This window comes from Notamacropus eugenii, chromosome 1, assembly GCF_028372415.1.
Source record: "Notamacropus eugenii isolate mMacEug1 chromosome 1, mMacEug1.pri_v2, whole genome shotgun sequence".
Classification (NCBI taxonomy): Eukaryota; Metazoa; Chordata; class Mammalia; order Diprotodontia; family Macropodidae; genus Notamacropus; species Notamacropus eugenii.
Window position 1 is genome coordinate 439964528 of NC_092872.1, and position 24599 is coordinate 439989126.

General features: G+C 37.4%; 1 long non-coding RNA gene across 2 annotated transcripts in view; it reads right to left on the reverse strand.

Annotated features, from left to right (window-relative positions):
* Positions 1–1523: 1523 nt before the first annotated feature.
* LOC140526569 (uncharacterized) overlaps positions 1524–24599 on the reverse strand; it is a 39648-nt gene continuing 16572 nt past the window's right edge. The window contains exons 1-3 of one of the 2 annotated variants that reach the window (XR_011974435.1): positions 7100–7267; positions 2910–3063; positions 1524–1725 (exon numbers count right to left, since the gene is read on the reverse strand). This is a non-coding gene — a long non-coding RNA (uncharacterized lncRNA). Of the gene's footprint in view, positions 1726–2909; positions 3064–7099; positions 7268–24599 lie in introns of those variants that run through there. The other variant, XR_011974431.1, reaches the window with a different exon arrangement.

Genomic DNA, 24599 nt, shown 5'->3' on the forward strand with positions numbered 1-24599 from the left:
TGAAACCTATTCTATTAGAGATAGAAGCAGGAGAGTATTGGAACTAATTCAAACTCAAATATTCAATGAGAGCCTTTATACCTTAGATATTAATAAATGCTACAAATAAGGGTTTGGTTTATTTTGTTGGTTGTCTAGATTTAAGAAAGGGATGCAGAAAAAGTTAGCAATTCAGATCAAATTTAAATATATTTCATGTTGCATGTTTTCAGCATTTATTTTTGTTCCCAGAGAGCTGGTTTTTCAACATTTACTTGCACAGTACTGGAAAAGAGATTTCAGACCATAGAAAACTAGAGCTAGAAGGGATTTTAGAACTCATCTACTCTTTTTCTCTCTGCCTCTGTCTCTCTTATAAATAAGGAAGCTTGAGTACAAGGTAAATATCTTACTCAAAGACACATTGCTAAGTGACATGGCCAGGACTTGAACCTTGATCTTCTGAGTCCATAACCTTTTTTCTATTTCACCTCAAATTTTCTATCTCTCACTTTCACCTAATGTGGAATATCTGGAGAGTAGCTTATCTCTCTAGTGACTCTACCTCACACAGCCTTGAGAGTTCCCCTAAATTTTATTTTATATCAATACTCTCATTCAGTGGAGATCAAATTAAAGCACATAAATACAGAAATAAAAACCTCACTGCTAAAGGGAAGAAGGATATTAATTTAGCTGAAGAGAGTTGGAAAAATTAAGGAGAGGTAAAGAGGACCAGACTCTTAATTTTCTTTTTTTCTCCAGGCTGTGAGTGATGCAAGGGGGAAAGACCTTGAGTCTCTCACATCCAGCTACCAACTTCTGTATGAAATAAGGCTTGGCATGGAACTGGGAATCAACAGATCTGTTCTGGGCTGGCACTAATGTGCTGTGATCAAGGGGTTGATTGCTTTCCATTTATGAGACTCAATTACCTCCTGGCTACAAACGAAGAGAGTAGAGCTTGATGACCTCTATGGGCTTTTCCATCTCTACAATTCTGCTTCCATCTGAATCAGATATGAGTTTCTGTTTCCTTTCCTCACGTTAGGCTTGAAACCCCAAACTCCATGGGATAGAGAGTTTGGTAAAACAGAGGAGAGCAGTAGGCTTCAAGCTAACTTCAAACCTAACAAGGCTGATCATAAAGGCTTGTCCTTGAGCTCAGCAGGAGAAGCAGAGGAGAGGGTCCATAATTAATGGCACGTCAGAGCTCTCCAATCGAAGTGGCTAACAAGACCCTGGCTGCTGCCTGGTTGTTCCCTCCTTACCTGGAGGGAACTGGCAGCAGCAGAAGTGGGAGGCAGGGGAGCCCTCTGGAGCTGCCATATCTTGATTAGTTCCTGTCCCTTGGACTCAAGCCCTCTTCTCCCCAGAACTAGTGGGCTAAGGCTCCTTCAAAGAGAGCGACAATTGGCAGGAAACTCTCCATCATGATCAGTAGCTGACTCCAGCAGGGTCAGAATGTTGACTTAGAAAATTACTGTTTTCCTGGTGTCTGAATAAATCCAGTACCAGACCCTGGGCTGCTCAGGTTTACAGGATTTAATTTAGAGCAATTGATTTATCCGCTGTGGACAGGTGGACTCTATAAAGAATTTTTCGGACAGGATTTACGGCAGGTTTTTTACAGCCCGGTGAGCCAAAGGCGCCGTCTGAGTCGACAAGCTCCCCTGATCCCTGCAGGGTCCAGCCCAGACAGACAGTGCTCACTGCAGGAGAGCAGAAGGCTGACAAAACCAGGGCCTACAAAAAAAAAAAAAAAAAAAAAAAGGCAAAGCTGAATCAAAGACAGAAAATGGGAACGGACAGGAAAGTGTTTATCTGGAGAGTCCAAGAAGGATAGGAAACCTAGGTTTTGGTTACATCTTTACCCAGTATGACCTCTGGCAAGACATTCTACTTCTATCATCATTGATCTATGTGGGGAGGACAAGGGGGAGTAAGCATTTATATAGCATCTACTATGTTCCAAGCTCTTTATAAATATTATCTTAACTGATCTTAACAACCCTATGAGGCAGGTGCTATTATTATTCCTATTTTACAGCTGAGAAAACTGAGGCAGACAGAAGTTAAGTGATTTAACCAAGGGTCATATGGTTAGCAAGTATCTAAGACTGCATTTGAATTCAGGTGTTCCTGACTTCAGGTCCAGCACGCTACCCTCTACTCTACCTAGTAGCTTCTAGATAGAAAGGAACAAGGTATAAAAGACCTACAGAAATTCATATGCATTAAAGTGCATAATCTGCTAATGATCAAATACTGGATCCAGTCATTCAGCCAGTTCCAAATAAAGAAAAAAAGGATAGAGGAAAGAAGGAAGGAAGGAAGGAAGGAAGGAAGGAAGGAAGGAAGGAAGGAAGGAAGGAAGGAAGGAAGGAAGGAAGGAAGAAGGGAGGAAGGGAGGGAGGGAAAGAAGGAAGAGAGGGAGGAAAGGAGGGAGAAGAGAAGGAAATAAGAATTGATTAAGAACCTAGTATGCGTCAGGGACTCTTGCTAAGCTCTTCACAAATATTGCAGTTAATCCTCATAACCCAGGGAGGTAGTTGCTATTATTATCCTTATCTTACTTTTGAAGAAACTGAGGCAGACAGAAATTGCCTAGGGTCAAATAGCTAGCAAGTATCTGATGCTAGTTTTGAACTTAAATTTTCCTGATTCCAGGCATAGCATTCTATCCACAGTGCAACCTAGCCTCTAAGATAAGTTACAGGGATACAGTTTCCCTCTTGCCAGGAGACAGAGGGATGAACTGATTGACTTATAACTATGGTTTCCATCCCTGGAATGTATGTGTGTTGGGGAAATAGGACAGGTTAGAGTTAATATCTCAGGTTATATCATGACTCCAGAAGGCTATTTCCTGGGAGCTACGGAAATCTGCTAAAGCCCTCACTTGACATTCAGTGTTCAGGCATACTTACATCTCTAAATGGCCGGGTGTTGCTGCCATATGCTGGTCCCTAGCCTTCACACTGACTCTCCAGGGAAGTTGCTTCACCACAGTATGGAATGCCTGGCCCAATTTTCCTCAACAGCCCTGGCACAGAGCTCTGTGTTCCTTCTGCCTGAAAGGAGCTATGTAAATAGAAAGGATTAATTACTATAATTAGTTTTATTCTCTGGTTTCTTGGCAAAGGACAGCCCCACCTTACTCTCCAATGAAACTGACTCAAAATTCATCCATTTCAGCCACTAACATGATAAAAGAAACCAAAAGTGAATGAGATTACAACATATTAGCTGTATGACTTTCTTCATCTATACTTCAAGGAGGAGATTTCATTGCTACATGCTTCTTTCACCAACACAGATCATGAATACTTCATAATACAACTGCCTGTGTGAGTTTCTGCAGCTAAAAAGCAAAGATTAGGTAGTTAACTAGCCTACCTAGACATGTCATGAAGTAGCATGAAAAAAAGGGCTTTGGACTTTATATCAGGGATATACCTGTGTGCCGATCCTACCATTTATACTAGCTACATGGCCGTGGACAAGACTGCTTCATCTGAAAAATGAGTCTATTAATATCTAAGAAGTAAAGAGCTAGAGAGGAGAAAGTTCTGAATTTAGACAATGGGTTCAAATTCTTTCTCTGACACTTAGTAGCTAGATGATAATAGGCAAGTCAAAAATTCTCTTTGAACTCAGGAAACTTTCCAAGTCTATAAGCTACAGATGTGTTTTGGTCTTCTTTAGTAATCATTGGGTTGTTATGAGGCACAGATGACTATATGGATACATGTATACATGTGCATATATGTATATATACATATATTCAAGTATGTATGTATATATAGGCATATATATGTATGTTTACATGTTTTGAAAACCATGAAGTGCTACACAAGTATTGGAACCAAAATTTGTTCTGCTTTAGTAGTAGTCACTGGGTTGTTTTGAGGCATAGATAGATAAATAGATAGATAGATAGATAGATACATACATACATACATACATACATAGACAGTCAGATAGATCATTGAACCTGGCATCAAAAGGTCTGGGTTTGAATTCTAGCTTCAACATATGTATAACTTGATGGTTTTCAAATCTATGAATGCACACATATGTTTTTGGAGTTGTATACATACATAGAAAAGTCACACAAACATATATAATACATGTGTATCTATACATATAAATATACACATGTAATTATGCATGTATACATGTATGTGTCTATGTGTAGTTATTACTTCACAACTCATAAAGTGTTAAATAAGTGTTGGAGCCAGAATTCAAATCAAAATATGTTGATATCAGATCTAATGCTCTTTCATTATGCTATGCTTCCTCTAAGCCTTCATATTATGAACTGCTATGGGTTGGGGTATGTGAGTGGGTATTAGAAAATCCAGAAGAAAATGTAGGAAAATGATTACAACACACTTTAAGAAAGACTTTGAAGGAAAAAAAGGGATCAAGGAGAAGAGAAAAAAAACTGCTATAGAAAGAGCTGCCATCCATAAGTTCTGAAGAGACAAAAAGCAGGCTAATAATCTTTCATAGAACAGAAAGCCTATTTTCTCAAGCCCTATAAATCAAAACTAGACTATCTAATTTACTTCCAACTTGCTCCTAAAGTGATGTGCTCGCTTGAGGAACAAATTCCCAAATCAAAGTCACTTCTGGTTCTCTAACAAAGTCCAAAAGAAGGGGGATTGAACCATAATCTCTCCAGGGTAAGGATTCACCCTTCAGCGACCTAGTCAAAGGTGCTATTTAACCTTTCTTCTAAGGAAGGACTTCACTAGCACAGTCAGAGCCCCTGTGATGCTCAGTCAAGAGTAGTGAGCCACTGGAAGAGGCATGTGTTATATGCTGACAGTCTAAGTCATGGAATCATAGTATTTAGAATGGGAAGACCCTTAGATATTATCAAGTCTTGATTTCACTGAGTTCCAGAGAAGCTAAATGACTTACCCAAAGTCTGACAAGTAGGATAGGATGGGATAGGATAGGATAGGATAGGATAGGATAGGATAGGATAGGATAGGATAGGATAGGATAGGATAAGGTGCTAAGGGTATGGGATGGGATGTGAAAAAATGAGATGGAATGAGATAGGATAGGAGATAAGAATTTAGAATAATAATTGAAAGACTACTAATGCAAGAAAGACACAAAGTGATATATGTGACTGAAGAAAGGAATGATCATTTCCCTTCGCATGGGTAAGTTAAGGCTTCCTGGAGGAGGAGACATTTGAGCTGTATCTTGAAGGAATAGGACTTAAAACCCTTTATAAATATAAACATTAGAAGGTAGTTTGTTCCTCATTACAGGAAGTATTTAAACAGAAGACTTGATCTAATCAAATTCCTTTTCTCAAATATTAATCTAGTTCCCACTATATATAAGGCACTTTGCCAGGTGCTCTTGATGCAAAGGAGCTTAAATTCAGCTACCTGATTTTTTGTTCTTTATTTTTTTTCATAAGTCTCTTCTCTAGTTGGTAAGCATATGGAGGTCAGTGAATATGAGTTGGCAGGTGGACATAAATGTGAACATGAGTAAATGAATAAAGTCTAGCTTCCCACTCTTAACTTTCAGATACATCTCTGAATTGTATTCCCAACTTCCTAGTTGGGACAGACAAGTGCATTTAAAAATAGATGAAAATGATGTGAGGGATCAGTTTATGAGTCTTTGGAAATAGACTAGATCAGAGATGGGAAACCTGCAAACTCCAGGTGACATGTGACCTTCTAGATCCTTGTGTACAGCCTTTTGACTGAATTCAAGTTTTACAGACCAAATTCTTTTATTAAGGGGATTTGTTATGTTAAGTTTGGATTCAAAGGGCCATATCTGAGGACACAGAGGGATACACATTCCCCACCCCTGGCTAGACTGATGGAGCTGAACCTCAAATGGGGGCTTCCTCATTCCTGCATTATTCACAAGTGGGGGTGACAGTCCCTCTTTAGAAAAAAATGGAGATGCTCCCTGTCCCTGAGAAAAGAATAGGTTTCTCCCAAAAGATCTTGGAGGACTGATGATCCAGCAGGGATTAATAAGTTAATAAAGTAGCTAAATATAGGAGATCCAGCTCAGAAGACCTAAGTTGAAAACTAAGATCTGCTCCATTTTATTTGTATGACCTTGGGCAAATCTTTCCACTGTTAGGGGCATAATTTTTTCATCTGAAGAATAACAAACATATGCTAGATTATCACTCAGGTTCATTTAAGCTCTAGAAAAATGATTCTATGCACATATGTACATTGATAAGTATACTTCAAGGCAGGGAGCTATGGGAGTAGGGGCAGTTAGGCAAAGTGCTCCAGGGAAATTTGAGTGAGCACAATAGAAAGTGCAAATACCTTGTTGTCTCAGAACGAGAGCTAAATCCCTAGCTCCTTTGCCCATTACCTGTATGACCTTGGGCCAGTTTCTTAACCATTCTGGGCCTAAATTTACTTATCCACAAAATGAGAACTAGACTAGATAGTGCCCTTGAAGGTTGTATCTTTACTTCTTTACATCTATGATGCTATGCCATGGACTGGCGAGATCAGAGAAGTTCGGGGATGGTACCTGAGCTGCACTTTCAAAAAGAGATCATGGTTCAGACACTCAGAAATGGGTAGAGAGCATATTACAAGTGACATACACCAAAATATACACGTTTTGGGAAATCAGTAATGAACACTAAGGCCAAATCTACCCAAAGGCAAACAGATTTTACCCAGTTTACTAAGCCACTAGCAATAATTCCTATTCTTCTTTCTGATTAAATATCCCAGATAAACACTACGTACACATTGGTAATGATAGCACAGTTGGTATCTATGCAGTTTATATGTTCCTAGTTCACCAATTCTCCTAGATATTAAGCCAAATAAAATCTGAGCTGCTCTAAAGCCTTTAATTCTATGAAATGGATGACAGTGGGGTAATGATGTATAAGCAAGAACAAAGGAGAAATAGATATGAGAGGACTACTCGGGAAATTCTTCATTCAGGTGAATTGATCTTTTTGACCAGGCAACTTGGGTGCTAGGACTATATTTAGAGTTTTGTTTTGCTTTCTTTTGTTTTGCTTTTTGTAGGACAAGGTGCATCACCCCCATCTTCTCTCTCCCCTCCCATGAAGCTTAACTACCTTGAAAAGCACTTCTTATTTTGAGGACAGCAAATGTAGTTCTGGCATCTGCAGCATCAGGATAAGTCTAGCATCCCAGAGAAGCTCAAATCTTTCTTGGGCTGCCCAGAAATAGTTCATCATTTCCCCGCTTTCACAGTTGAGCATTACTTTGCAAACATCTGTTCAGAGCCTAGATTCCTAGGGAAATAGGATTTAAGACATCATTGTGTCTCTATCTCTATGTTTCCCTCCTTTCCTCGCTCCCCACCACTACCCAAAAGGCTTGCTCTCCTGAGCCTACAGGAAACTAAATGCATTCTACAAATCCTTGCCGTGTGTTTGTGAGTGAGTTCAGGAAGAAAATCTCCTCTCTGGGGCACATAGAGTTTGGACTCATCCCAAATATGAAGTCTATTCCAGGAGAGGTTAAAATGAAGGTCATTCCAGGTTTGCAGATATCTTTGGCTAACAATAATAACTTATCTTATTACATAATATTTTATGATTACAAAGGACTTTCATAATCTGTATCTCCTTTGAATTTTATAGTAACCCTGTGAAATAGGGTGTGCAATTATTATCTCAGCTTTACAAATAAAGAAACTGAAATTTATCAATCTTGCAGTGCTTTCTCCTATGTAGTCATCACATTCTAACTTGTAGTATTTTAATTATTAATGTATTTTGTTTTATACACAGCTCTGCCACTACAAATCCTCCCCAATTGGACTTCAAACTTCTTGAGGGCAAGAATGGCATTTTCAAATTTGTTTCACTAATCCTATCACAGAGCCTTGGGCATAACAGGCCTTTAATAAATAAATGTTTATTAAATTGGATGGAACTAAATTTAATTGAAGAGAACTGAACCAGCTTGGATCAAAATGAATTGAAAGGAAAGGAAATGCAATGAAATCAATTAAACTAAAGAGAATTAATTTATTATAGTCACATAGAAAGTGACTTTACCCAGACTTAGTCCTTAACGGTTTAACCCTACCACCCACCCAACAATTCCTATTACACTGCTTATATCTATGTAAACAGACAGGAAATTGAACAATCATTCAACATATCTAGCAAATAGTAACTGGTTCTTTTTCATCTACCAAATGGGATTTCTAAACATCCTGCCTACCTCAGAATGGCATTGCGAGAATCAAATGTAATAATAGATGCGAAAGTGTTTTGTCATTGTTTTGTGCTACATTGATGTGAATTATTTCTATCATGAAATTAAATGGCAAAGTGTCAATGAAACTGAACTGCATACACAGCCAAACTGGATAAAGTGGGAACCTTCAGTGTACATAATTGATAGATAGATAGATAGATAGATAGATAGATAGATAGATAGATAGATAGATAGACACAAAAATGCGTGTGTGTGTGTGTGTGTGTGTGCAATATATAAGCACAAGCTCAGTTCAACAGGGAACTGTGTGGAAAAGACAGAGATCCCAGAATTCTGAGTTCAAAGCTTATAAGTAGAGAGAAGAGGGAAAGAAGCAGGGTTTGAGAAGTGTCAATCCAAGCCCATATTTGTGTGTATCATCCACTTTGAACTCACTACCCCAACCCGTACTAGCACTGAATTTATATACCTGACTAGTTATAGCCATGTTATTCCACCTGCCTTTTGAATATCTTGACCTGCATGTTCTACAGTCACCTCAAACATCATTCTGTCTCCAGAATAAGAGAGGTCATAATTTTATTTTTATTTGTTCAGCCAGCCTTCTACATTAAATTCTGAAAAAGATATTATATGAAGAATATTGACAAGAGGGAATTCATTCAGTGAAAGACAATGAAAACAGGGAGAAAACTTAAAACCATTTCATTTGAGGTTGAGTTGAAATAACTTAGAAGACGCTTAGGATGGAAAAAAAATTCTTTGGAGGAAGCATTTGTTTTCAAATACTTGAATGATTGTCATGTGAAAGAAAAAAACTTATTCTGCTTAATCATAAGTGACAGAATGAGGAGACAAGGGTAGAAGTAGACCCATAATTGGGGCAGAACACTTGGGGCTTTGCCACTGGCTACCAGATTTAGAGATCATTGAAAGAATTTAACATCTTTCAGAAAGACAGACAAAGTTTGGTGTCCAGCTAATTAGAATAATATTGATCATGGATAATTTTAGGTCAAGAAGGGATGTCAGAAGCAATCTTGTTGCCTCATTTACATGTAAAGATATTCCCCCTTAGTTTTATCAAAACTACAGGTCATAAAGAAAAAAATAACGAAATGATATATAAAGGAAGCATTCTACACCTTACAAAGGGTCTGAGGCTTGAAGAACTCAACCACATATGAAAAGGTCAGAGAACACAATGAATTTATCCTTATCATGTAAATGTTCTTTGTTCTCATCTACTCATCTTCATAAAGTCCCAAAATAAATTTGGGAAGTATTACTCTCTGGTCAGCATTCATAAAGGAAGAGAACCTCTAAATAAGAAAGAATCATCAAATAAAAGAGGCTAGATATCTTCCCCCTTTACTGGGAAGTGACAAACCTCAAAGGTCTAAAAAAGGTGAAAACTCTGCAATGACAGGCTAAGGGCAGTTTCTCTTCCTCAGAGAATACAAAGCACTAAATTTGAAGAGAAGTGTAATACTCCAGTTGAAGAAAGCACATTAATACCAAAGTCACAGACTGAAAGTGGTAAAGACTGTAATAGCCCACTGAAGAGTGAACCACCCCCCCCAAACCATCATATCAACTTAACAGATATTTCATATCTCTGAAGAGTCCAGGGGCTGATGTATCTGACCTCCCTAGTCTTTCAACATCTCAACAGCTGATAAAGCCATTCAGACTATCTCGGCAGCATCTATGACCAGCAGCCAAGCAACCCCTCTGTTGTAACCCAGCAGCAACTGAGTCTAATTGTTCTACTGACGTGCACACACACACACACACACACACACACAAATACCATTACCTCTACCACTATCCTGTTTGCTCTTCTAAGCTGATTTTAACTTTCTAACTACCTAGCGACATGCAATTAAACAATACTGCAGATGTGACACGAAGAGGATAAAAATCAGTAGAAAAATCACCTCCTGAAGTGTTTGTGTTAGTTTAACTATCTATAAAATTGAGATAATAGTGTCATAACACCTAATCAGCAAAAGAACCCTAACATGATTCAAAATACACTATACCATGCGGAATGAAAAAAAATTGAGTATGACTTTATTATAGACTATATTTTTAACATATGGTCTTATTTAATATGATGGCATTTTCTTTCTTGTTTTATTAATGAGATGTATTGGATATTCTAAATTTTATATACTGTACTCTTTAGTTTTTGCCAAAAAATATTCTGTTAGGAAGGGTGAATTTAGTGGAAACATTTTTACTTTCATGTTGTAAAGGAAAAATTGGATAATATTTTCAATATGCCTTCATCTTACTTCGATTGTCTTTCCTGTGTCCATGCCTAAAGAGACTTTAAAAAGAAAATAATTTCTTGTTTGACTTTCATCACTATAGAACTTTAAAAGAACTCAAGTTTATATATATATAGATAGATAGATAGATAGATGATAGATAGATAGATAGATAGATAGATAGATAGATAGATAGATTATATCTATATATCTATATATATGTGTGTGTGTACATATATATATATACAGAAAGGTGTTTATATGCATATAATGTATGCATACATATATGTCTTCACATATACTCCTCAAGATAATACATTTCTCAAATTTACGCATGTAATAAAATACATAACTCACTTTCATTGATGACAGAACTATAGTCAACTTTTTGCAACTGCTGAAGATTCTTTCAGGACCATGGACATATCTCTGACATCTTAGATATGACAAATGCATGTGTATCTTACGATTTTAGAGTTTTAGATGTCTTTAGAAAATATCATTTTAGACCTTCAAATATTGCTACTTTGAACATGGAACATTAGTAAATTGAACATCAGCTACCATTGGATTTTAGAAATCATATGGTCCTCATTTTACAGGTGATGAAATTGGGATTTAGGGTATGAGACTAGTTGACTAAAATAGCATAAATTATAGGACAGTCAGAACAAGAATGATTATCAGCTTTCAGTTTAGTGCTGTTTCTAATACACCACACTATCTCTACCTTGATTCTCTGACTGTTTTTTTGTGTCTCTGACTGCCCCCTGTATGACAGACAGATGCTGATGCTTTTTTTAAGAGAGACAATTCAGCTTACTGAAACATAAAATTTTAAAAATCACAAATATAACATCTTACATAAAGGAGATGATCTGACACGAATTGCATCCCCTGAAGGGGAAATGGGATTAAACAAGGGATGAGGTAAAGGCATGAATCAGCAACAATCATTTTTAAACAGAGAAGTAGAATGGTTTATACCATCCTGAACTAAATGGCAGGTTAACTGTTACCAATGAGAAAGACATTTTTTTCCAGAAAGTGTGACAACATGGCCTTGAATTTGTGCCCAAGGTGAAGTAAAAAGTTATAGGCATCAGAATGAAAAGTGAAGAATGATAATAATAGCTAGCCCATAGCAATTAAAGGTTTGTGAATCCTTTGCATAAATTAATTTATTTCTTTCTTTCCACAACCATGTCAGATAAATATTATTATTATCCTCAATTAATAGATGAGTAAACATTGGCTCAGATATGTTGTGATTTGTCCTTAGGTGCACTGCTAGTCAGTTTCTAAGACTGGATTAAAATTCATTTCCTCCTGACCAATTCTGAAACTCCACTATAACACCTTGCCTTTCTATGTTATTAGGATCAATGAACCTAGATTCTAGTCCAGACTTTGCAACCATGTATTTTACCTGAGTAAAACCTTTTTTTTCTTTCTTAAGGGGGGTGGATACAGATAGTTTTCAATGTCTCTTTTCACTGTAGGATTCTATGTTATCTTTCAACTCTAATTCTTGTGCTGTATATTAAACATTCTGTAATCTATGATACCTTTCCACACTGAGATTTTAAATTCTAATAATCTATATTCTGAGTCTTCTTTGAACATCTAGCTCTAACATCCTGCCTTTCTATGAAATTCATCAGATAACTCAATCTTACCTTCCTTCTCTAAGTTTGGTATCACCACCAGAGTTGCCATTATTCCTAAAGGCAGGTTCTGATTGGTTGATGACTGAGAAAGACTACAGCTTAATAACAGTGTGATTTTGACTGGGAAAAATTTTGTGTTCATTGCAATTTTAACTTTAAAAAAAATCTATTCATCTTTTCCTTTATTATTTTTTTTTATTTCCAATGAATTGAAAGATAGGAACAAGGAGAAGCATTTCAAGGGGAGAGTTGTTAGCTGAGGAAGAAAGAAATGTCTCTTTCTTATACCAGCCTGCAGGGAGCATTACTGTACACGCAGCAGGAGCAGAGGAAAGCAGTTAGCTTAGAGAAGCACAGCTGGGCCTGCTCGCTTTGAAAAATAGTTGCTAGAGTCACCAGATGAGGTGGACCATACAAATTGCAACTATTGTTATTGGAGAAGTTAACCTTGCAGATTGCAGCTGTCTCTGTTTTTTTGCCTTCTTTCCCCTACCTCCTTTTCTCTTGATTTTCTCTAAATTATTTCCTTTTCTTTTCCCCTTATATATGTTCCCACTCTGCCTTCTTCAACCATATTCCTCCTCCTCTCTCTTTTCTTTTCTACAGTCTTTTCTTTCCTCTCTTTTATACAGCTCTTTCTCTCACTTTCTTTTCCTCATACTGTTATTCTCTGCCTCTCCTTTTTCATCTCTGCTTTTCTTTCTACTGTTCTTTCTCTCAATCTTTTTTCTTACCTCTACTTCCTACTCTCTTCCTTTCTCCTTTTCTCACTTCTTTCCTTCTTTCTATTGGCCCTCTCTGCCTCTTTCTCCCTCTCTTCCTCCCTCTTTTTCTCTATATTGTCACCTTCCCTTTCTGCTTCACTTACTTCCTACTTCCTTTCATTTCTCCTTTCCTTCTTTCATTCTCTTTTGTTCTTTTCTTCCCTTTTCTCTTGAAATGGAATTGTTTTCAATATTACTGAATTTGGTAGTAGGGGTAAAGGGAGATATTCTGAGTTCACAAGTACTGATGATGATGAGTACAACGGGAGAGGAAGTATGTATGTGCCCATTATCCCACTAACTGCAGGTCCACTTGGCCATTGTTCCCTTCTGTGTGTGTGTGTGTGTGTGTGTGTGTGTGTGTGTATGTGTGTGTGTATGTGTAGCATTTTAACATTAAGGACTCCATAAAAATAAACCACATTTTGTTGAGCCCAGCAGGAGGGAAGACTAGGAGTCTAAAAATCATGGCAGGTTATAGAAAATAGACATTCCGATTAGAGATGCTACATTAGGACACACAATGCATATAGAATAGTTTCTTATCAAGAAAATCCATCTGTGAGATTCTCTTTCCTTAGACTAACCAAACAGAAAGGACAGTAATTGTTTGGAGATGAGTTGTCTTTTGTAATTAATTCAAAGGGGAAAATGGTCTCTCTCCTGGACTGATTGTATGGCCAAGTATGATTAATTAGGACTGAGGATCATCTGAAATAATTCAGCCTGGTCTTAAGTAACCTGGTGACATACAGGACTTTCCTCTTGATATTCTTCCTAAAAGAAGTATGGTGGTTTGATATCACCTTTGGGAATGTGTCTGATGATATTTAGTCTCAATAATCACTATAGAAAATAAATAGTAGCTGTGTGATCATTAGCAAAACAAGATTTGGGGAGTAGGGCAGAGGACAGGTCTCATGCTGAGAGAGAGAAAACAGATGTTGCTTTTGAGTCTTGACTGTCACTTGCTAGTCATGTAAGCTTAAGAAAGTTTTCTTTCCAGGTACTACTATTTTCCTCCTCTGTAAAAAAAAGGGGTGATGATGCCCCCACATTGCGTCTCTCACAAGGTTATTGTCAGGAAAATATTTTTAATCTATAAGACATTACAGAAATGGGAGGTAGAATTATTCCCAGGCATATCACCCTGACCAGAGACAAACTCAAAGCACTGGTAATATCCTCCATCCCCAAATCTCCCAGTAATTAACAATACCTTTAAGCAAGGTACTGTTCTCTTCTTGTCAAAGTATATCTACTTCCATATATAATACAATGATTTTCTCAAGACATTCAAGCATTTTCATTTCTTTCCTATACATGAACCATAGCTTATTCTCCTTCCACTCCTTCAGTGCATTTTTAATGAAAAAAAATGAGGTCATTCACTGAGACTCACTCTTCCCCCTTCATCCCCTCTCACATCAATCAGATATTTTCTACCACTATCTCCTTCTTCAGCTTTGTCTCACATAATGATGTGTTCCTTCTCCTTGACAAGGGAAACTCCCCTACATGCACAAACAATCTCATTCCATCCTATCATTTCCAGAAGATTTCTTCCTTGATCATCTCTACTTTTTCACTTATCTTGAATTTCTCTTTGCTAGTGGCTACTTTCCTACAGCCTACAAATATGAGTTTGTTTTCCTTATTCTCAAAAAGCTCTCATTTCATGTGTCTATTTCTACCAACTATGATCCCATACATATGTCTTTTTGGCTAAACTCCTTGAGTAGGGTATCTTCAATAAGTGCCTTCATTTTTTTATTCTGAGTCTCTTCTTAACTCTCTACAAGTCTGGCTTCTGATCTTATCATTCAACTGAAATGACTCTCTTTGAGATTACTAATGATCCTTTAATTGCAAAATCTAATGACTTTTTCTCAATTCTCATTGTTCTTGACCTCTTTGCAGCCTTTCACTCTGATGATCACTCTCTTCTCCATGATGCTCTCTTTTCTCTAGGTTTCATGACATTAAATTTTCCTAGTTCTCCTATTTACCTGACTGCTCTTTCTCTGTCTCATCATGAGTGTCTCACAAGGGCCTCTTGGGCTCTCTTCTCTCTCTATAAGTTTTTTTTTTCTTGTTGATTTCATTAGCTCCAGTGGTTTCAATTCTCATCTCAATTATCATCATGATTCTAAAATCTTATCTAACTCTAACCTGTCTGTTGACCTCTAGACTTTCATCTCCAACTGCCTATTGGACATCCTAACCAGGATGTCCTGTGAACATCTTACATTGAACATGTCCAAAACCACATTCACTTTTTTCCATCCAAAACTCCTTTCTTCCTAACTCCACTTACTCTTGAGGGCACTGTCATCCTGTCAACCAGTCCTCTAGACTGTCATTCTAGGTGTCATCCTCAATTTCTCATTCTCTCACCCCCATATCTAATCCATTGCCAAAATCTGTCATTTGACCCTTCATTATACCTCTTACATATACCACCTTCTCTCTCTAACATTTCTACCACCCTAGTATAGAACCCTATCACCTTACACTTGGACTATAACATCAGAGAACTAGTTGGTCCTCCAGCCACAAATCTCTCTCCTTACTCCAGTCCATCTTCCACTCAATTGTCAAAGTCACTTATCTAAAACTCAAATCTGACCTTGCCACTCTATTATTTGATAAACTCCAAGGACTCCCTATCACATCCAGTATCAAATATAAAATCCTTTGACCTTCAAAACTCCTCTTAACCTCCCCCCCCACTATGCCTCTTCCTACACCCCATCCTCCACCACGTATGTACTTGTCTATCTAGTGATACTTGTCTCCTTGTTGTTCTTTGAACTAGAGAGTCTGTCCCTCAACTCTGTATTTTTTACTGGCTGTTTCATACCTAAAATGCTCATGTTTCTCTCCTTCTTGGCTTTCCTGGTTTCCTTTAAGTCTCAGCTAAAACCCCATCTTTTATAGGAAGTCTTTCCCAGTCCTTCTTAATTCTAGTGACTTTCCTCTTGATTATGTCCAGTTTATCCAGTATCGTTTATTTGTACATCACTTTGCATGTTTTCTCCCCCGTTAGACTGTGAACTCTTGGAAAGTAGAGACTGTCTATTACCTTTTTTTATATCTCAAGTGCTTAGCACAATGTTGAGCACATAGTAGGTGCTTAATAATTATTCATTGACTGATTACTGATTTATCCAAGTCAGAAGTCCCCTCAGGGCTTTGGATTGAGCAACTCATCAACTCAAGACTTCCTTGTAGTCACCCCTCCCCTTTCAGAGTTCTGCCAAGTTCTATAGCTGTTGCTCAATTCTCTCACTGTCTCTGAGATTTATAATACATTGATGAGTTCTGGCATTGCTGCTATATTCCGTCACTGTCCCTGAGTTTTATAATCCATTGCTCAGTTAGCCATTGTTGCTGAGTTCCATAATCCATTGCTGAACATTCACTCCCTGTTGCTGCATTTTCTAAATTCCTTACTAAGTTCTGCTATTGTTGTTGTTACATTCCACCACTGTCTTTGACTTCTGTAATTTATTGCTGAGATCTACCATTGTTGCTGAGTTCTGTGACTATAAAGCCCCTCCCTCACCATGCCTGGCCATAGGGATGCTGTGGAAAATTTAGAAATATACCAGCACAGCACTAATGTAAAAATGGGTGATCTTAATGACAGACCTAACATTTTCTCTAGAACAGGCTGCTTCTTTAAGAACTCATTTCAGTCATTGACTGTCTATAGTGTTATTCAAAGATATGTGGTTATTCTTGACATTCCTTACTGTTTAGCCTGAGTGCTTTTTAGCATAAAACATCTCTTAACATACCTGTGATTCAAAATGCAAGCATGAAAAGACTCTATCTTATTTGGCAAATCTATTGTCTGAGGGATTTTAACCCCTTTAAGAATGTGTGTATGTGTTTGCCATTGAAAATGTTACTTATTTTGTGTGTACCTTATATGCCTTCACATTTATCTCCAATCTGATCCAGGAGCACAATATGTTGTCTTAACTAAATGATAAAGTCACCCTTAAGTCACCCCCGCAAGAACATTGTTTACTAGGGAACTTGGATTTAGAATAATTTAATATGCAAAAGGAGAAAATCAATGCTGAGAAGACAGATTCATGCTCCTTGCCTAAGGAAGGATGTGTTTATCAGAGCAACCCAACCTGCTGCCCAGGCTGCATCCTGCCTCTTCTTTGATAGTGATTTTTAGAGTCAAATCACTTAATAATACTAATAGCTTGAATTTGTGTAGTTTTTTAGGGTTACAAAATCTTTTACATATATTATCTTATTTGAACAACACTGTAAGGTAATCAAAGCAAGGATATCTATTCCCATTTTACAGATCAGAAAACTGAGTCTCAGAGAAGTGACATGACTCACCTAAAGTGGCACAGCCAAAACATGTTAGATTCAGGACTAAAACCCAGGCCTTCTAACTGAATCCAGTACTCCTTTCATTATATCAATAACTTGTGGATCATAGCTAGAAGAACCCTTAGAGATCCTGTCATTTTACAAATGAAGAAAATGAAAGGAAATAAGGCCAAAGAAGCTAAGCAAATTGACCAAGGTTACATCATAAGTACTCGAGCTAACCTAGTTCGTTCTTTCTGAGTGGGCTTGAACTTCTGTATCCATATGTTTATAAAGGAAAATCCCAGTGAGAAGAAAGGATTAAAAGAGAGTGGGAGTGGGAGGGTGCAGTGTATGAGTTTAGTTTTCCAATTAGATTATAGGAAAGTCTGGCTCAGTGCCCACTTCTCACATAGGGACCAAAGCCAATTAGATTACCTAAGCAAGCTGTGTTGATGGCAGATGAGCACCAAATGCTACTACTCTTGAATCAGAACTCAGAAAACATCTTCTTAGAAAAAGATGCTAATAAATGTTGATGGCTCAGGAGAAACTCAGCATCTGTGGGATGAGAATCTCCAGTGGAGACCTCTGAAGAAAGAATAAAGGTTGGAAAGAAATAATGCTAACATTCTAGTATAGCAACATTCATCTAGCCTGGCCAATAGAAGCAAAGATACTGTAAATATCAGGGAGGAAGGTGGGTGGATCTCCTCATAATCCTCCAAGGACTGTACAGTACGATGGAAAGAGTCCTAATTCAAGGTAGAAGTCTTGAATTTATTAGAGTCCCAGGTCTGTTACTTTTTAAGTGTGTATGATCTTAGGAAAATCACTTCAATTATCTGATCCTCAGTTTTCTTATCTATAAAATGAGGATAAAATGAGTACATAGAAGCCATATAATTTTGAAATTAGAGAATCTGGGTCCAAATTCGATTTTGCAGTTTATCTTTGGCAATTCTTTTCTCTGGGCCTCAATTTCTTCATCTGTAAGAAGAAGGGGTTAAATTATAGTTTCTAAAATTAATTCCTTCTACTTCCAAATATTATAACCTATGGTTATAATTTACACAATCTCCTTCATGAGGCTATTGTGAAATAATATATGTAAAATGTTTTGTAATTGGACATGACCAAGTAAATGTCAGCTCTTACCTACATATACCAGCCCAGCCCCCACACCCATTTGTTGTTCTTTTGGTGAATAAGAAAATTGTTCTTTGCTTAATAAAAACTCCCCAGAGAAAGGCATCCTCAGCCACTGAGGGAGTAGGTTGAAAAAGGGTAGATTAAGCCACTTGATAGAGAAACTCCTCATTCTGAGAGTGTTTGTTTTGAAAATGTTGCAGCACCAGGTCATGGAATTCATGAATAAAACCTCTTCCTTATTTCCACTCAAAAAGAATCAAGATTTATTGCCATCCTAACCAGGAAAACAGTATTGACCTACTGGCTATTGGAGGTTTTCAGCTTTGTGGGAAAGAATATTTATTGCTTTTAATTACCATAAACTAGCAAGGATCTTGTTTTAATAGTTTTTTTTAATCCTTTCCCTTACTCTGAGTTTGCAAACATAAGTCCAAAAATGAAAAGCAGCTTCAGTATTAAGTAAATCTTCTGAGGCAAAATGATGAATTAAAAATGACTAAGAATGGTCTCCTGGTCTTCTCATTCCTGTTTCTCCAACTCAAGAAAATACAGACTCAGAAGAAATCCCCAGATTTGTAGCTGCCTTGCTGGATGACCATTAGTAATATGTTAGCCTGAGTTCTATTCAAGTCTCTACTAGTAAAAAGGGAGCAAGAGAACATGCTTCTTCTCTTTAGTTCAATAAATATATATTAAGCACATACTATGTGCAAGATGTTGGAGATCCAAAGGCAGGGGAGAGGGAATGCTTTCAAAGATCTTACATTCTACTGGATTTACAAATTCTACACAGATAAATAAATGCAAGCCAATTTAAAAAGAAAGATAGCAATAAAAACTTAGAGAGATCAAGAGAGGCTTCTTATAGGAAGTAAGAACTCAGCTGAGCAATGAATGAAATGTAAGAATTATAAGATACGAAGGAGAAGAGGCAGGAGACAGAATATCTGTGAATAGAAAGTAGGGCACTTTGGTTGGAAAGTAGAACAAATAGAGAAGAGTAGTATGAAGGATCTGAAAAGGCAGTTGGAGTCTATCAGACAGTTAAAGTCTTTAAAGGATAAGAAGAGGATTTGGAATTTTACCAGACAGGAAACTGAAAGTCATTGAAGATTTTTGAGCAGAGGTGTAACATTGTCATGTTAATTGAAAAAATTTATTTTGAAAGTTTTGTGGAGAAGATGACAGAGGAAAGACTCTGGAAGCAGGAAGACCAATTAAAATGCTGTTGTAATAGTCCATATACTAGGGGATAAAGACCAAGACAAGAGTTGTGGCCAAACCAAGAGAGAGAAAGGCGTGAATGTGAAATATTATGGATATAGAAACAAGAAGATTTACAAATGATTAGCTATACAAGGTAAGGAAGAGTGAAAAACTGAGGATTAAAAACATGGGGAAGTGTAGATTAGTGGGAGGATAGTGACAGGTTTAGAGAGATGAAACTGAATTCTGCTGCTCACAAGGATGGAAGGAGAATACAGGATGTATTAAAACAGCATAATTTTAAGCAACCTAAAACCTTCAATAACTCCCTATCATCTGCCAAATCAAGCTGAATCTTCTTAACCTGACATTCAAGGCCCTCCACAACCAGTAACCTCTGAACTTTCTAGGACTAAATCCTCCTTCTCGATATGTGCTTTGTGCACCATTCCTATATTCTCTATCCTATGTATATGGTCCATGTTTTTTTCTGCTTCCATAATTTTCCTCAAACTCTTGTCTATGCTGTAAATGACCCTTATCATTCCCTCCTTAAAAATTTCCAATATTTCAAGGTTCACTTCAAACACAACTTGGATCCTTCAGAAGAGTCTTCCGTATCCACACCATGCCAAAAAGTGAGAAAAATAACTTTTCCTTCTAGAACCTTAAATGGCTTTTTGTACATCTCTAACATAATACAGCACGTTTTGTGTAATAGTAACAGCATCAATAAATAACATATCTAAGGCACCATAAAGTTTGTGTAATATTTTTCTCCTCAAACTTCTGTAGTAGGCAGTATAGATTTTATTACTTCTATTTTACAAAATAAAAAGGACTGATAATCAAAGAAGTTCAGGACTTTGCCCACCATCATAAAACCAGTAAGCTAGGATTTGAACCAGTTATGGTTCCATTTTTCCCCTATATGATTGTGCATAATATCCAGATATCATTTCTTATTTATATTTATATCTCCCTCAGCTTTATGCACTGCTTCCCAAAGTAGAAATTTAATGAACAAATTAATGAGCAAATTTTGAGAGAAAAAATAATTTTTGTCTAACAAACTACCTTAGCTCATGCTCCTTCACAGAAACTTCCCACCCTCATATTTAGAACTTCTATCCTTGAAACATTCTAGGCTAGAAACATCATGTTTTTAGGGCTAATAGTTAGCCACTTTCTTCCAATGGCAGGGACAACAAACCAGTCAAAACTAACTGAACAGGGCTTTTCTATTCCTTCTGGGTGGAAGGTCTGATCCAGAATTGTTCATGGTAGTTCCATGATACTACCATGAGTTACCCTGAAGTATACACATGGCAATCTCAATTTATCTTGACAGCTTTTTCTTGCTGTGACTTGAAGGTCTTTATACTGGTAACATCTCTGGTTGGATCCCTTCTCTCATGCTTCTAAGTTCTATTTTAGAGATGATTGTTTTTGCCCCAGGGTGAAGGGCATTGGTGTGTTTCCCTAGTTTGGAGATGTCAGGTTGGCCTTGTGTAAAGAAGGAATCACTGAACTGCCCTAGTATTTTTCTTCCACTGTCCCCATCCCTTGCTCCTTTGGGTGTCCCTAGTCAAGCCCATGATCTTCCCTTAAAGATACTAAATAAAAGAGTCTGTTGTTCTCAGTAATAAATGCCTAATCTTTCTAAGAAGTCTTTTAAGACTGACTACAAACAAAGAATAGCTACCCCATGCCATAGGTGTGTAACCTAATTTCCAACCTGCTACAAGAGGCATATTTAAACCTGATGCATTTTCTCCTCTCAGAAGAGAAAGACAGAACCAGGATTCAAATCCAGGCTTTCTCACTGCTAGGGCAGTGCCCTTTCTAGTCTGCCATATTGCAGGTCAAGACTATATAACTCATGAGTGTCAGAGCTAGCAAGAGAATCAAGGATTGCTGAATACACACACATAAACACACACACACACACACACACACACACCCTCCAGTTTCTGATTAAAAGTACTTCTGATCTTATCAACACAAGTTGCTTTGAATTTCAAAAATTCATGACAAATTCATCTCTCTAAGAAAATGATATAATTTCATAAATGATGCACTTGACTGGGAATCAGGCAGTGAGAATTATTTTCTGAGTGCTTCTATCCAACTGTGTGAACTAGGCCTCAGTTGTTCTATCTGTAAAAAGGAGATGATGATAATGCTTTACCATAAACCAATTACTTTCCCCATCTATTTTGCCAATGGAATTTCATAACCATCCTGTGAGGCAAGGAGATGCAGGGATTACAGTACTATCCTCATTTAATGGATGAGAGAACAGAGGTTCAGCAAAGTAAAATAATTTTTTCCAGGTCACACAGCTAATCAACTTTTTCAAATCCTCCTAAAACAATGTCCTTTCCCTTTAACAGGATGCCCCCCTGAGATTCAAGTATTCGTACAACGTTAAAACACAAAGGGATCTTACAAGGTAGGACATTAGAATGTAAAAATCAAATAAATGAAGTGGACCTTAGAACACAGAGTTAGAAGAACCTTAAAGAACATCTAATACAATGTTATAACTTTATAGAAAACAAGAACAAGGAGTAGAGAGAGAATGAGACTTGCCCAAGGTCACTCAGGTAGGATGTGGCAGAATAAGGACAAATCTAACCTCACAGAATGGGGCTTAGGATGGATTTTATTATCTTTGCTGGCAAGATGGAAAGAGGCAAACTTCAGCTAAAAGAAACAGACTGGCTGTGCAAAATGAGGAGTGAGGAGCAGGGGAATCAGGATTATGAAGTCCATTTTCCCACTGTGATATAGTTTTTAATATACATCTCTTGCTGAAGCATAAGGCTCAGGCCAGTGCGGTGTCCTAGGTAATGAGTGCTCTCTTTCTCTCCCTCAGATGTAAAAGTGTGGGTAGCCATGTGTGTCTGTGTTAACACTACATGACTAAAGCCAATCCCCAGAGCCCCTTCTGGCTGCACACCTCAACGACTCCGACACTTCCTCATATTGATTTGCATCCTTGCAGGTTGTGTAAACAAGACTGGTAGAGGAATATAAATAACTGCAGCCAGTATTGCAGTTCAGCTGCTCAGGCCTCTGGAAATCAACATTTCCACTTATCTCCTAGGGCAAGGTGGAACCTCCTCACTACTCAAAGGCCTCCCTCCCTGCTCCCTCCCCTGAGTTAATGCAAATTCCAAAAAATGAGTGCTTCTTCCCTTCTTTCCTCTGTTCTCTCTCATAGTCTCAGACCTTTAAAGGAAGTTCTGATTATGCCTCAAAGCAGCAGAGAAGAGAGTTGTCCTCTGATCCCCAGGAAGCACAGGTAAGGAGCTAAGGAAAAAGTCGTAGCATTTAGAGTTGGAAAACACTTCAGAGATTATCCAGTCTGACCCTCTCATTTTACAGAGAAAGGAACTGAATCCCAGAAAGGAGATATGACTTGGCCAAGATTACTTGGATAGAAAGTTAAAAGAGCCAAGATTCGAATCTATGTCATGCAAACCAAATGCTCTTTCTATAATTGACCAGAAGAAAGCACAGAAACAGGCCCACTGTTTTTGCTTCATTATTTTTTAGGGGGGGGGGGGGAGAGTAGGGAGTGAAAGTGTCTGCAGCTGTGATATCACAGGATGCTAGGAGCTACAGTGGATAAAGTGTTAAGCCTGGAGTCTAGAAGAATGGGTATGAATATAATCCAAGGCATTTGGCTGTGTAACCTTGGACAAGTTACTTAACCTTTCTCAACCTCATTTTTCTCATTTGCAACATAGGTATAATGGCACCTATTTCACAGAGTTGTTCTAAGTAGAAACATGAGTAGAAAAGATAATATTTGTAAAGGGATTTGCAAATCTTAATGGCTATGCCATATGGAATTTCTCCTAAGAAATATCCTACCAATGCAGATCAGAAACTGTGTTGTGTTAGACAGTTACATAGAGGCAGCTAAGGGAGGTTAAGTCACGACACAGGTCACAAAGCTGGAATGTATCAGAGGAACTCAGTTATTTTTGCCTCCAAGACTGGACTCTTTATTCATTATACAATACTACCTCTCAGATATTATTTATGCATATGTAATATATATACATACAAATAACATATACATATACATGTAATATCTGATTGATCCTGTATATGAAAACTTCTACAAAATTCTGCTTTTATGCCTTACGATGACTAAGAGATGATCCTGGGGTTTCAAAAGCTATAGCCAAGGAGCGTTATTTCTTAAAGTTTTTTTTACCGAGTTAGAAAACCTAGAGCTATTGCCAGAGCAACAGATTGAATCTACTTTCTGAGGGCCAGTCCAGCTAAGTACTTAGAGGCTCTTCTGGAATAGACTGGCCATTTGGTGATGATTGTTTTCTTTTTGTGCTGTGGCAAAAGATAAAGCAAAGGGGAAAATATTAAATGGTCCTAAGTTCTATGTAGTCCCCTTCTACTTCTAGAGTGACAAGAGCAGACTGTCAGAAAAAGATGCAGAGAATGTTAAGAATCATAGTTTTTAGATTATATATAAATTTTAATTTGACTTTCAAATCTCTGTGAGATCTTCTCCAATCACCAGTGAATGTGTGTATGTGTGTGTATGTGTGTATATATATATGTATGTATGTATGTATATGTATGTATGTGTGTGTATACACACACACATTGCTTGAGTTGCTGAGTCATAATGATCCTGACTTAAAACTAAAGAAAGAAATATATATACATATATACATACATATACATATATATACATATATATATGAATGTATGTGTATGTACATATATATGTATTCAAAGGCAACAAGCATATTGTTTCATGAGATAGCTTGTCAATCACACAATATAGTACTAATGAGAAATATCTACAAAAATACTTCCATAAAAATAATTGCAACTTGTGCCCCAATATTAGTTGCTGAAGGAAGTAGAAAAATTTTACAAAGCCTTCCAAATTAAATCAATATAGATTCAGGTACTAGGTGACTTCAA